The sequence below is a fragment of the Bombus pascuorum genome, chromosome 11 (assembly GCF_905332965.1).
Source record: "Bombus pascuorum chromosome 11, iyBomPasc1.1, whole genome shotgun sequence".
Taxonomy (NCBI): domain Eukaryota; kingdom Metazoa; phylum Arthropoda; class Insecta; order Hymenoptera; family Apidae; genus Bombus; species Bombus pascuorum.
In genome coordinates, this window is record NC_083498.1 from 10,004,523 (window position 1) to 10,019,553 (window position 15,031).

Genomic DNA, 15,031 nt, shown 5'->3' on the forward strand with positions numbered 1-15,031 from the left:
AACAGTAAAACGCTATCAGGGTAAGACCGTGCCATTTACCCGGGAATTTCGGTCGATCTAAGCCACGAGGGTCCATACACGGTTCTAACCATGGAAAAGGTTCGACGTAGTTAAGGTACGCAAAGTGAACCGGAGGAATACGGAGAACGTTTGAGGGTTAAAAGCTCTCGATCCCCATTGGCTCAACCATTGCCGAAATCTCGTGGGTTAAGTTCCGCGTCGTTGAACGACTCGAGTTTAAAAGGAATCTCTATACTCTTGGCATTATTCAACCCACGTCTGTGTACGAGTAATACAACCGGCGAGGTAAAGAATCGCTAGTCGTTCGATCATCAGGCAGCCACAATTGACGCAACGCGCAGGCCAGATGCGGATCAGACGTATTGAAAGGCTATTTGCGGGACGAAGAGAAATTTGCGAGAGTGCGAAATAGGCCATAGAAGAGAAAAGTGGGCCACACGTGGACGAGAGAGCATTAGCATACATCGAATGGTTGGCATTGCGGTGTCGGCTAATTAGAAGGACAGATCGGTTACATATCGACGAGACGGCGCGACGCGACGCGACGCGGTGAAGCGTTTCAGTCAGCAGTTGCTCCTGCTGCTGCCAATGGCTGCAACTCGTCCGTAGAACTGCATAATCGAATCTAATGGTGACTGTAAACCGATGCTAATCGATAGACCGCCGCCACGACATCGCCTTTGCCAGAGAGGTCATTATGCGCAAGCGATTTGCAATTGGATTTAACAAAGGAGAGATAGTATTATTCACGACGGTCCATTCGTTCGTTCCAGGTATTTCTACCCCATCGTTCGAAATCATTCGTGAAACGTTTAACTGGTTCCTAGAAAAGTTGATCGAACAGAGAGATTTCTAGCTTTCACTTCGCCCGGGAATTATCTCGATTATTGATCGGCTTCGCTGACGTTCTTGTTTCAATTTCGCTTTTATATCGTAATGGAAACACGTAGGGCCGTGGCGAAATATCGTCAATTACCCAACTCCGGGTCCGAACGTTTCTCTCTCGACCGACAGAATTTACAGAGTCGCCGTATTACAAATTCGCAAAGAATCTCGCGAAAAGTAGGCTCTCTCTGCAAGCTTCTATTATTTAACCAAAGGAATCGGAAAGCCGATCCTTGCTACGTGAAATCTCTAAAGAAACTCTGGTTGAGAAACGGATAATAAAACGTAAATACTGAATCTTTTAGGCTTTCAGGAAAAATCCAGTTTAAAGTGCGTTCGTGTATTAAAACGTAGTGTAGGCCAAAAAACTGTCTATTAACGAATATCCGAGCACCGATGGAAGTATCATCGCGGTTAAATATTTTTCTGTAAACCGATTACTGCCGAGCATAAATTCACCTCATTAAGTTCAACGTTTCATCCTCTTTTACTCCGTTTCGTAATTCGTTTCCAACTTTTACGGCCGCGACACATCAATATGCCGCACTTGTCGCGCGTACAAATGAATAGAAATATGTTTGTACCTTAGAAGCTGCACAATGATAAACGTTATTACTGGTGTACTTGAAAACATAATTTATATCCTAGAATGGAGGTGTACGCAGTTAAATTAAATGTATACATTTCCTGAATGGGTCAAATAAAGCAGGCATGTATCTTGCAAGCTTGGAACAATTTTCTTCTCGTGTGGAAACTTGTGATACATGCAGACACGACTGTAACTTCGTTCGAGTGGCGAAAGTACCAGATACACGAAAAACTGTTTCCTCAAACCGTTCAATTATTAACGTCGTTTGCTGACGAGAACTCGTCACGTAAGCTACCTTTGTCCTGTCTATTCTTCCAAAATTTTATCCTTTCTATGTTGCCATTGTCTGAAACCTTCGTATAGTCTCACATCGTACATAAGTATTGTAGCAAGTTGATTCTGGCCCGACGTCTGACTAGAGCGGTCTGCTTCTACTTGCGTTTGATGTATAAAAGAGGCGCTATTAAAACGGCGTTGTTGCTTAGACACTTTCGCCGTTTCGTCAGATTAAACAACGTAATCTCGCATAATATTACGAAAGTAATTGCTCCTTGTGCCACTGGTGTAAGATGAAATGAATTTTGAGAAAGGCATGCCTACGTGTGGGAATATTGAAATAAGGATCGGGTTTCGAGATTATAATTACGAGTTGCAGTTGTGCCTGGCAACGAGAGAATAGTGATGAAATATTCCGACCCTCCCACAGGAAGTTTCGCCCGTATCTGACAAAGAAATATTTAATGGGAACATGGACGTGCCGCGACGAAGCAACGGAAAACTTTAGCATCTGTCCTCGCGTCGCCCTTGCCAGTCCCATTCAGCCTGCATTTCATATCGGCAACGCGATTTACACAATTTGTTAACGGAACTTTATTTGCCACTTTAAGACGCGCGAAACAATCGACAAACTGGGAATAACGCGGTATCATAATCGCGTTTGTTAAAGAGTTTCGAACTCGGATCCCTGCGTTTCTAAGTTGGAGCCACGATAAACGGGTCTCCCCTTTGAATTACTTTAACGAGAACTACAAACGAACCCCGGCTGAAACAGATTCCATGTTAAAATGCAAACGGCGGGATCGATAACATTCTCGGTTAAACGGTTGTTTTGAAAGGACCGGCAATTGCCCCGCCGATGTTACGGCCGATCGGAGCAGCAAAATTAGCTAATTGCAAATTATGTTTACGTTCTTGTTCTACCCTTTGTACGAAGAAGCACTCGTGCGAGTATTCGTTCACGTGACTCGAATTTCTCCGTGGTTCCTGAAGGCGCAGGCAAGATTGCGAGCGAAGTGGATGCGGATCGAACGTGGTCGGCTGGAAACGATGGTGTGCCGATAAGGAGAGAAACACCGATGAATTCGGAAGACCAGATAGAAAGTTACGTTATGTGGAACACAAAAGTCCGTAACACGCGAAATAATCTCTTTGTAAAATCACATTTCTCCAGCGTCTTTTCTAGATACAGCAACAAGACCAATAAGCGATCCATCCATCTGTCGACGAGTAGTATTACGTCAAGCTAAGCAATAAAGTTTTCTGTTTGCGAGAGAGGTAAAGAAACGAATATTGCCGGGATGGAAGGTTACTTGTTCTTATCAAATTGCAGCGGGTAATTGAACGAACTGGTCTGCTTCTGACAGACGAAAATTGAGAAATAGGATTCGCGGAAGAACGTTTGATACGCTAAAAAGTTGCCGCAAAAACGAAGGGGCAGCCAGGTGAAGTTAATTTGTGATGCGTTGTTTATTTCTTCGAGGATTTTTAAACACCAGTCAAGCCAACGCTATTGTTGCGGGTAGAACGTTCGAGGGCCAGGGTCATAATTCTTCTTCGCTGTTTTTGGGTCGATAGCTTTTATAAAAGATGTCGTGGTCTATCCATCAATTCAACTGGGAAATTGATGATTATGTACAAAGGATACGAACGAGAATATGGGAGAACGAGATATGCAAAAACTATTCGAGATAAAAAGCACCGAGAATTTCCATTTTCTGCAAAACTCGAACGTATGTGGGGCGATTTTTTTTTCTTTCTACATGGATATCGGCCATGAGATTCGGTTGCTGCCTCGCCTCAGAACGAATTTCCAATATTTTTTGTAATGTTACACAATTCGCTGTTAGAAGAACGTTACCCGTTAAGACTGAATGCGTTAAATTTCAATGGAATTTTTCTCCGTCGTTCATGAATCAAGAATGGACGAGCCGATGCGAAACTTTTACCTGGCGATAAAACTGAGAGAACAATACTTCGCGAAATATAACGTAACGAGGATACCGAATACCAGATTTAAATAATAAACAAGTATAAAAAGAAGACCACCGAATTGAACGTCTTTTCCTTATTATCCCTCGTTGTGCCTCGTTGTGTGTCCTGCAGGCAAAGTAATCTCACGATAATTTCAAGCAAACGAAGAATAAGTCTTTGTCGATACTAAATAAAGCGATTTTGAAACTCTCAGCTGTGATGATAAAGCACGACAGCATCGAAAAGGCACGAGACATTTTTCCCATAATCAAGACACCTCTTCGTGCAGACGGAAACAGGCCTCGACAATGCCTGGTCGCTCGATATTCTTTCACGCAGCTGCGCTTTCTTTAATGAAACTTTCATAAATCCGGCGGAGCTAGTACTTTGTGATTGCTCGCGGAATTAGACAACAAGAAGCTCGTAATCGGGTCTGTCTACCGTCTATTCGGAATTCTCGTCCGTTCCCCGAGGGTATTCAAGCATCGTTGCTTTGTACACGACCAGTCGAAGAGGCTAAAGCCGACCGAAGTTCTGTCTCGAACACGCAACGACAAGGGGCAAGTCCTGGCCAGGCGAATGCTATTAAAAGCGTGGCCGGTGTGGCAAGAGCTAGCGCGTATTAAGAAGCTTCCCTACGACCCGAATAAACGTCACAACGACCGGCTAATACACCGTTCCGCGCAGTTGCCGGAATAGAAATGGCTCCGCGAAGCGTAAAACATTGTAATCCCGATGTAGTAGCGGTGCAACCGAGTTATCTCCAGGGAAAACCCGGAACTTCGAGGCTTCTTTTGCGCAATAAAGTCGCGCCGACATCGCTATATTCGCTATTTCGGTTCCAACGTAATAAGACCAACGAACGCGAGCATATGGTAGTCGACGCGACTACCACCTTAATTTTGAACAACGAATAAGCTACGTTTCTAACTTACACAGCCTGTAGCGATTCCATGCACCGTTCTACAATTTGGGAGTTGCTTTCGACGAGTTTTTCGTACTTTATACAGTTTTCAGCGAGACCACGTTTTATCGTTTTATCGGCCAGATATTTCTTCTTCTTTGCGGATGATATTACGTCGGAGTTATCGCGAAGCTTTCTTGCGTATGTTTATGGAAGGGCGTGTAGAAAGATCGGAGATCCATTGGAAACTTTCCAAGTCTCTTAAGTGATAAATTTTAGCAATTTAGTCGCTCGATGGTCTATCGATAGACGTACAGCAGTTAAATTTGATAGTTGAATTAAAAGTAAGAAACGTGTGATTCCATGGGATATCGATCTACGTGAATTTCCGTTCCATTCATTCTGCTTCCTGTTTTTCGTTTTCTTGCGCTACACCCTGACAAAGATGAACAGCAAGAGTGAAACACTTCGAAAAACATCGATCTCGTGGATAGAAAAACAGAATTTTTTCCTGTGAAAGTATTGTTCTCAGTGGGAAACGGGAAGAACCTTCATTTCTCATTTTAAATAAAATTCTCTGTATAAGCTCCCTTGGCTTGCTTTCGCGTTAGAGGTAAAGGTTTTCGGCTTCGTACAAATGATAGAAAGAAACAGGTTGAACCAGACAGAGATTCCAAGGAGGAACAATTAGTTCTCAGTGTCCATTTCTTCAACCAACTTACGTACTAATGGCTCCTTGGTAACATTTCTAAAATTGACGGTTTGGCGAAAAGGGCGAGAAATTTCCATAAAAGAAGATTAGATTGAACGATCAAACGAGAACGAATTTACGTTTCATTAAATTCCCCTACATGATTCATGGATGAAGCTGTCCCAAGGTAATTTTTCGAAATCGCGAATATACATATATATCTGTTCTAAATCATGCGGTCCCGAAGTTGAAGCATTCAGCGTAAAAGATAAATTCTAGGAGGTCCCTGCTTCTTCAACGAGATTCGTCGTTTGACCTGTGCGTTTCTGGTTAACCGATCAAGTTTGACCTCGACCATAAATTATCGTGATTCCATTTGAGCTTTAACCCTGTGGGGATCCTGTGTCGTCAATTCTAAGGAAAGGGGGAGGGAATTTAAATGCAAAGATGCCTATAATCTTTATCGCTTCTCGTCTTTCCCTTTATGGACTTACAAAAATTGCATCCACTGATTAATTAAATCTTCGGAGACACCACGAACATTCCCCAGTCCGATATTTACCCCGATCCATTCATCGTATAACGGAATAACAGTGTTTTCATCCAATTTTCTCGGAATACTTTATGTTCATAGAAAGATGATATTATCGGGTATTTAAGAAAGATGCAGCGATATGAAAACGAGGAAAACGTTCTGTTGCAAGAAGGTTCCTGTCGTTGCATATATCAGCGAGAAAATGAGAGGAGATGGAAAATGAACGATAAGCCGAGAGAAAACAGGCGAGAGAGGAAGAGAGAAGATAAATTGGAAAAGTGGATTGAAATCGAAGCGGAATCGGGTTTTTCGTCGATCCAGCTTGTTACAGTTATAGCGATCGTTAACGTTACAAAGATTATCTAACACCGGTTCGGGCTCGACTCGTTCATCAGTCGCTGTCAGATTTAACTACGTACTACTCGATTTTGCTTCGAGGGCGTAGCCCGGGTTAGCTCTCGTACATCGAAACGAACGCGCGATAAAACGGTTCGATTAAAAGCTGATTTTCCGACTGATTTTGAGCCCGACCAATCTTCCCAGAGGCCCTAAGTACACTGGGTGGAAAGGATAGAGGTTCGACTAACGAAAATCAACTTAGCCTGAGATGGTTTCGTATTTCGAGTCGGGCATTTTCAATCAATCTTGGCGGGGAACTCAGCCTGATCGTAAAGTTCCCTTTAATGTATCGAGCGTAGTAAGTCTTGGACAGAGATTGCTCCTCCTTCGAAACGTTATGTTCGATGTCATAAACAGCGATAAGACCATGCGCAGGCTGCTGAACCGCCGACGAATTCGTGGAATTTGATCGTAAAGGAAAATATCCGACGAGCGTCCCAATGTCATCTTTCAAGCTTAATTCACCCTCTCCTTGAGAAGCAGTCGAGCTAGTAATCGGTGAAGAATGGATGGAAACTGCTATCCTCTTAAATGAAACTGGAATTCCGGAGTGGATGGATTAGAAGATGAACTATCTACCGGATAGAGGAAGAAAGGGAACACTGACTGATTCGTGTATAATGATCTGTTTTGTGCAATTTGGGGCGCGATTAACAAGCAAACTAGCTACATTATCAGGGGATGAGTTTCCTTAAAGTTTGATTCTATTCCATGGATGAATTGTAATTGGTTGTCCTTCTATCAAACGGTCGATATTTGGATCTCAAGAGTAGTATAAGATCCTATTCTCAGTCTAGCGGATGTTGAAACGTGACTGTAAAGATTTTTAATATAACAAATGGAATTTTCTAATTAAAATGAAAAGATATCTTGTAAATGTGTAGTGTCGGAATATCTAAATGTAGTGTCCATTAAGGAAACATAGTAAAAATTTACAGTACTAAGTACATACGTCATTCTACTTGGCGAATTAAATTCGCGATACGTTTAATGGAGATGGCATTACGATTAATAGCACGCTTTCAACTATCATATAACCGTTAACCCTGACATGTTTGTTTTACCAGCAAGCGCGTAGTTTCCATCAAATTTGCGAGTATACGTGCTGTAATATTTATCGAAGGGAGTTCCTTTAGCTTCGCTTTACCAAATAACGCTGGCAATAGCACGTGCGAGGAATTTATTATAATCCAACGTGCAACGATCTACAAACGGTTTTCGTTTGTCTTTGATGTCCCCGAAATATCTTTGTTACGAGTGAAACATAAAATAAGCTTATCACAGAAAATACTACGTCGGTTACTAAAAGGAAAACAACGAAATATACGTCATTGACTTTAAAGTATAAAATAGTTGAAAACAATGATATTTCACAAGGACAAGATAAATAATAGCATTTTGTAATACATTCTCGTTCGCTTACCTCGGCTCGTCAAGCAAAACTGAAGTCGACAGTACGTTATTCCATCCAAAATATTTGTCACGACGTCGTTCCATCATCGAGAAGATTCGCCATCCAACCTGACTTTCGCGAACCATCCATCGATCTGACTGGATTTCCGTATTTCGGACTTTGACAAACTCCGATGCTGTGGACGCTTATTGCACACACCAATTGCTTGACAATGAATTATCCCAGTGAATACATATCAGCCACTAAGCATCGGTTGATCAGCTAACCTGATTATGCTCGCACAACTTCGAACATGTATTTTCTCGAACCACTCGATTCAGTAACACACTTTCGCGGTTACTTTGATTTCTCCAACTTACACTTTCCACGGTAAATTAATCGATGTCTTAAAATTTACACACGATTACATCAAAAACAAGCAATTCGATTGCTTCGTTATACAATTAGTAATGTAACACAAGTTATACAATTGACGCAAGGGATCCATGTTTATGACACAACGTACAAACGGCGCATTCGCAGTAGCGTTTCATTTCGATAGTTGTAAGAATTAACACGAAACGGCTCTGCGATCGATATTCCGGTCGATGATGCGCGCGCAGCACTGTTTACCAGTTTGATTTGTGATACGCATATCGTGTAGTTCTACGCTCGATTATACCGTGGCTTTTAGTGTTCCCATTAATGTTGCAAGAATATAAAGGATTTTTTTGTGAGATTACCAGGAGCTTGCTATTCGTAATTGTTGAATGTGGTAAGTCAAGAGTTTAATATTTAAACATTTTGGAGTTTAATATTTGAGCGTTCTTTCGAAGCACCTTAGTCGCCATATTGCATATAATACTTGCATAAACTTCAATCGATCGTGGTATAAAACAATTTTCGCAGAACATATAACGAGTTTGTTTCATAAATACGTCAGAACTCTTCGACATGGAAAAAGAATGGAATTTAGTAAAACAAATAGGGAAGACTTTTTCCATTGAATTTAAGCGGAACAATTCTATTAAAATTTAACTTTATACATAATTCTCATAGATACTGACAGATGATATGTTTTATTCGTATCCGGTTCTATCTAGTGTTTTAATTTATAGTAGCGTCAGTAAAATCTTTGGTATTTATTTTTTATTTTCCCCGACTTCTTTGATTAATATAGATTAATTTCTGTTTGATTGATTTTGTTTCGTGTAATTTCTTTCTGTAATTTAATTTCTTAAAGATAAATTACATTACATTTACATTTACATCTTAAGAAATGATATAAATAATGGCTTCAAAAGATGAATTTAAAAATTTAAAAAATTGACAAGTTAACTTGTTTTCCTGGCTAATAGATTAGACAAATTATGGTACTTCGAATTTTGTCAAACACCATATCACTTTCAACCTCTTGATTGTCTACATAGAATGTAGAGGACTTCTGAAGTTGAGTTTGATGGCGCGATGTGCTCATTGTCATTCAAATATGAATTGAACCTAACGATATATATACCCGTAAAATCTGGAATAAAGGTAGCCATTTCGACTAGGGATAACATTTATTACGATGATCGCGGTAGAGGCCCGCCTTTAATCTGCTTCTTTACGATCGGCAAAAGAAACTGCGATCCTTTCGTTCGATATTGAGATATTCGACGTGTCGGCATTCGGCTCGATATATATAGTTCATGTAAAGATCGCGAAGCAGCAAAACCAGCCACCTCAAATCTATGGATTTAATTTTACGGGAAGCCGAGAGAAACGCTGAGCCAACATCGTAAAATCTCTGAAAGTATCCTCTTAGCTTGGATTTCTTCGAGCAATCTGTAATTAGATCTGTATCATTTCCAATGGAAATTGTGACGGATGGAAGCCCATATCAATTATACGCTCTCGCTCTCTCTCTCTCTCTCTCTCTCTTTTCCTGTTTACGACATTGAAATATCGAATTAAGCGTGACGCGATAATTGCTCGACCGATGAACGATTACGGTTCTCGAAAATCTAAAATCTCCTGATTCTAGGGAACAATTGCTCGTAATTTCTTATCTTATATTCCTCCTCCTCCTCTACTTCGATATCGCTGTATACTGCCCTCCTTATCCTATTATAAAATTGAAGTTTCGTTGTACTTTTCGTCTCTGTTTTTCTTCATTCAATTAAAAATATTTATGAGACAAAGGGAATTCGTAATTGTTAAAAATTGAACCGTATACAGTGGCTACAAAAAGTATTTGTACATATTCTTATTTTCCAATGAAACGTTTCTTTTATCAACTTCTACGTTTCATTTTCATGTCAAATTTTCCTAGTCATATGAGAGAACTATTAAACGATATGAAATTTATGAGCCTGAGATTTTTGAGCCTGATAAATGCAATGATGTGCAAATATAGTTTTTATAGTTACGGTATTTCTGAAAGAGACAAACAGAAGCAGTTCCAAGTTGAAAGTGCATGGCTGTAAAAGGGACTCGGGATTTTTCTTTCTTCAAGAGTGTTTCCACTTACATGTTTCGCCACTCGAAATGTGCGAAGCTTTAGCTGCTTTTATGCTCGCACTGTATTATTTCCATCTAAACTACAATTCAAAGCTAAACGATAGTTATTTGGATAATATCGATTTCGATGTGTCATTTATTAGAGATGCAGTATTTCACATGCATTGGTAATTCGGTTAATCAACCAGTTAGTATGAAAATGACCAGATTTAATATCGTGTCGACACCGGTGATAGTAATGAAAGATCGAATCCTCGGAGACTCGACCGAAAACTGACACTAATTAAATATCGTAGCAGCATTAACTCGTTCAATAAAGAGCCATAACAGTCTCGTGAAGAGGGTGGGTGGGCAGTCCACGGAATGCACGCGATACGAACGTAACATCGCGGCCTCTTTTCATTCAATTACGTATAAACTTGTACATTACAAGTGTTATTATTGTTACACAAAAGTTGTACCGTTGTAGATGTCGCGCTGTATCGCGTGGTTAAACAAGACCGGCACAGAAAATACGATTTCGATTAAATTACCTTGTTGACATTGTCTCTCGTTGCTCGCTTATTATCCTCTGATGTGGATTTTATGTTTGTATTATATTTAACAAATAACGCGACGAGCTTCGTTGGATGATAGAAATTTATCTTCATTTAAAATGATTGAGTTTCTATTTAATTTTGCATTAAACGTTATTAAATATTCAAAAGAGAATGAAAACTAATATTTTTCATAAATTCAAGGCATATAGGATACTTGAATGTATAGAAGCATACTTGAATGAAAAATTATCGCGTTAGTATTGCACTTGGATCAATGGATTGGTTGTATAGGTCCATGCGTGGACGAACAGTGTAATCAAAGTTGGGATCAATCCGTTGATTTATTTCGACCGGTATAAATATCCGCTTTCCACTCGGTACATTTTCACACCTCTACGCACTGTGTCGCGTCGATAACGAAATACGTCATTTTAACGAGGCCATGCGTCAGAAATATCCCATCAAACCGTCATGAATAATTCCTTTCTTTTGTTCAATCGCGCGTAAACCACCCAATTCCAATTATCCTTTCCTGTGGTCAACAATGAAAACTTCTTTTCTAAAGAGTTTGCTTGACTTACATATTCATACAGATCGTGTTGTTTTTTTTTTCTACTTTTTAAGTAGTTACATTGATTTCCATTGCCATTTATTACCGAATTACCATTTATATACAGCTCGTTCGCTATATACACATGTATGAACACAAGATACTTTCAGTATCAACCATTTTGTTCGAGCGTGGAAATCTGCAGAAAATATTTTCTTCGCTAACGATATTCTGGCTTATGGTATCGCAAGTTATTTCTCGCAATTTCGTTCTCCATACTTCACACTTTATTTCTTTCTATTCCCTTCCGTTCGTCCTTCATGCTGCCGAACAATTTGTTTCTGTTTCTTCGTAACAAGCAAAGAATCTTCTTGCCCGTGTTCAAGCATATACCTGGATCAGACATCGAAGCCAGTTTTCTATTTCTGGGCAAATCCTACACTTTGCTTTCTTGCAACAAATCCCACGCTTCTGTTCTGAATGGCTTCACCTTCTCGTGCCTCACCTTTACGATGATACCCTTCTTCGCTAACGACATTTTCTCAGTATTTTCCCTTTGTCCAGAGATTCGGTGTTGGCAATAGAGTCGACTTGAAACTTCGTTTCTCTCTCTTCGTGCCTCTGATCCAGAAAATCCTTAGTTGGTGGGATGTATAGGTGGCCATGCGAGTACGTGCGTGTGCGGTCACAGTTACGTAAACGTGTTTGCAAGGTGAACGTGGGCTAGTCGATGCGAGGAGAGTTATAGTCGCTGGAGAGACTGTGGCTGGGTTCCTTCGGAGCGAATATTTCCGCGGGTCAGGAATACAGATGCCTGGCAAATGGTGAGACAGGAAATGGAGAAGGCAGAAAGGATGACTGAACAAGGAAGAATATAGCGAGTCAACAAGGAACGATCAGGGATGAAGGGAGACGCGATGTGTTTGAAAGCCCTAGGGTGCAAGGAATTGGATTAAAACTCGAAATCGAGTTGTCCTCTTCTTTCGCGTTCAGCCAAATTTACTTTGCAAACATTCCATATCCTCGGTCGGCGCGATACGTCAGTTTTTCGGTCCATCTTCCCGTCGTCGTCTATTCTCTTTACCATCCTACCATCGTTGTTTTCCTTTTGCACGCTTATTGTTCTTTTCATTCGTACTGTTTTTATTTTCTTACCATCTTTGCGCGAAACTCTCTATCGAACTGAATCCTTTTAAAAGGCGAATCCGAACTCTTGATAGTAACGAAGGAAACGAGTTAACGCTTGATATCGTGATTCCATTACGAATGATCGAGACCGATTTTCAAATTTCCTCGATCTTTTCTGATAGTTCGGCCGGACGTTTAATTTCATTCCGAGAGTAACGTTAAGTGCTAGAGGAAATTTGCCGGATCCGCATCGACTCGGCGGTAAATTTCATTTGCGTCTCAATGTCCGTGTCGTACCTTCGTCTTGACTAATTAACGTTGCGTTGATTTCGTTTGGCTCGCTTTCCATCCTCGCCGTTGGATAACTCATTCTACGACATTCTCGAAACCAAATCGAGATATCCTTTGTTCGACTATCGCCCTCTTAAGGATTCACTTCCTTCCCTTCATTATGTCTCGCTCGTTTCTTTCCAACGTTTCCACCCGCTCGTCTTTTCCCCTTTGTCCGTTACTTTCTCGTGTTCCTTTGTTGACTGGCCTGTCGATCGTCGAATGGGATGCCTTCGATCCTGTCGTTAGAATCTTTTCCAATAACACGTTTGCTCGCAGCCCCGCGACGGCCAATCTCATTTGCACGTAGGAATTCACGTTCATCCGACATTCCAAACCGCGTTCTTTGTCGATTAGTATTCCTATGCTTTTCACGTCGGCCAGTTCCAATGGGGAACAAGGTTTCTCTCTCTTTCTCCAAAGGATACCGCAAGGGGGAATTAATTAGGAAGCATACGTTTGCCAACACTTTGACCGTTTATCGATCGTTTATCATAACAAAATTGTATGTCTTAGAAAATGAAGCATACTAAGCGTATCGTAAGGATTAATAAAACTAATTAGATATATTTGCGTTTAATTAACTAAATTCCGTAGTAAATACAATGGTGTGCTAATACCGTTTGTAACCACTGCAGGCATATCAGATAAAGTTCTGTAGTGGTATTAACTAATTTTCAAGAGAGATTACACGGTACTAAAAAGTACGATATCATATCGAGGAAAATCTATATTTAATTTTAATTAATTATGAATTTCGTCAGTTACGAATAACCACAGCAGATCGTCGTTAATCCACTCAGAACAGCAGAATAGACCGTCATTAATGACCTCGAATCGATACCGATTGTGAACTCACCGCAAGGTATCCCTTTCAACAGCGATGCTCCTTCCATCTCTGGCAACCGCCTTCTCATCCCACCCCTAAGTCGAGATATACGTGTTCTCAGTTATGTTGCATTGTACTCAAAGTACGCGGGAATCAAGACAAGTGAATCAATCGGGAACCAAACGTAGTCGGTTCACAGCCACGGCTTTCGCGACCGAAATTGTTATTGCTGAGATGATATTGCTCCATATTCACGGAATAATGGCGCACTGGAGTTCTTGCGTGCCTGATGCCATCTCTTGGATAAAGTTGATCCGAATCTCAGAGAATATCGGGATAGACATAGCTTATTTCGTGGTATCCTAAATAATGCCTTATAGATACCTTAATAAATAACTTAAATAATGCACGTCTCTAATTAGTTCGGTGGATAATTAAACCGAGCGAATTTCTAAACGAATTCGTGGAGGATGGTTGGTCGTGTGATAATTTAAACGACGAGATTACTCGATATTGGAACCGTCAAATATATTTTAAAATAATTATAAATACAGAGTGAACCGTAGATTGCTCGATACGGGTCGTTAAAAGAATGTTCGCTGAGACGCTCGGTACTAACTGATTTGCTAAAGGCTGTGTATTGATCGCTAATAAAATCGCTCGAGACGGAGACTGCAAAACTGGTCACCTTACGACCGTGTTCGTTTATTTATACTGATCGAGGGGGTACCGGTAAGTTTCCATTCGCCTTTGTTTGACGGTTACACGTAGCGGCGACATTGTTTTATCCAGAGTTGGTTTATTATTACATTATGTATATCCTAACGATATTGGTACTCCGAGGCAAAACAACAGCGTAGCTCGAATTGTCCTGTAGCTCATGTGTCGCTACAAATGTACCATAGAATTTTTATTAAGGTACATCTTACAATCTTACAATCACCTATTATTTAAATGAAGTTATACCAGAAATTTGTAGGTTTTAATATGACTGCTGCTTATGTCACCTGATTCTTTGAGAGATTCTATGTATATAATCGTAAAGATATCGTTCATGGATTGATTGGAAGCGGTATTTATACTTTTTCACTATTCGATCAGCTTAAGGAATGCGTACATTCGACGTTTTGGAAGCTCGTGCCGCGCGTACAGATACCGCGATAGACAGAGTAAGTCGAAACTCATTCGGAGGCCAATCGGATTGACGCTCGCTTACGCTCGTGGAAATCGGTCTACTCCACTATCATCACAATGGGTCCAGAGAAATCGAAGTGTGGAATTGCATTCTATTCCAGAGTGGATTCGCACGGACTATCGGAGTATCTTTGCCTTTCCAATTCTCTGATCCTTATATACAGCGCAGTACGAGCCAGTTCGCTACACTTTTTATCATATATTTATTATATTTTCGTCGAGATGAGGTGATTTTTTGTGCGCGAGGTCGTAGAGATTCGCTTAGATTCGTTGACGAGCGTATCTATAGAAA

At 40.6% G+C, this 15,031-nt stretch overlaps 2 long non-coding RNA genes across 2 annotated transcripts in view; one reads left to right on the top strand and one right to left on the bottom strand.

Moving 5' to 3' along the window:
• LOC132911863 (uncharacterized) overlaps positions 1-8,207 on the bottom strand; it is a 45,112-nt gene extending 36,905 nt beyond the window's left edge. The window contains exon 1 of the long non-coding RNA XR_009659094.1: positions 7,698-8,207. This is a non-coding gene — a long non-coding RNA (uncharacterized LOC132911863). The remainder of the gene's footprint in view (positions 1-7,697) is intronic.
• Positions 8,208-8,283: 76 nt separating this feature from the next.
• LOC132911862 (uncharacterized) overlaps positions 8,284-15,031 on the top strand; it is a 102,672-nt gene continuing 95,924 nt past the window's right edge. The window contains exon 1 of the long non-coding RNA XR_009659093.1: positions 8,284-8,442. This is a non-coding gene — a long non-coding RNA (uncharacterized LOC132911862). The remainder of the gene's footprint in view (positions 8,443-15,031) is intronic.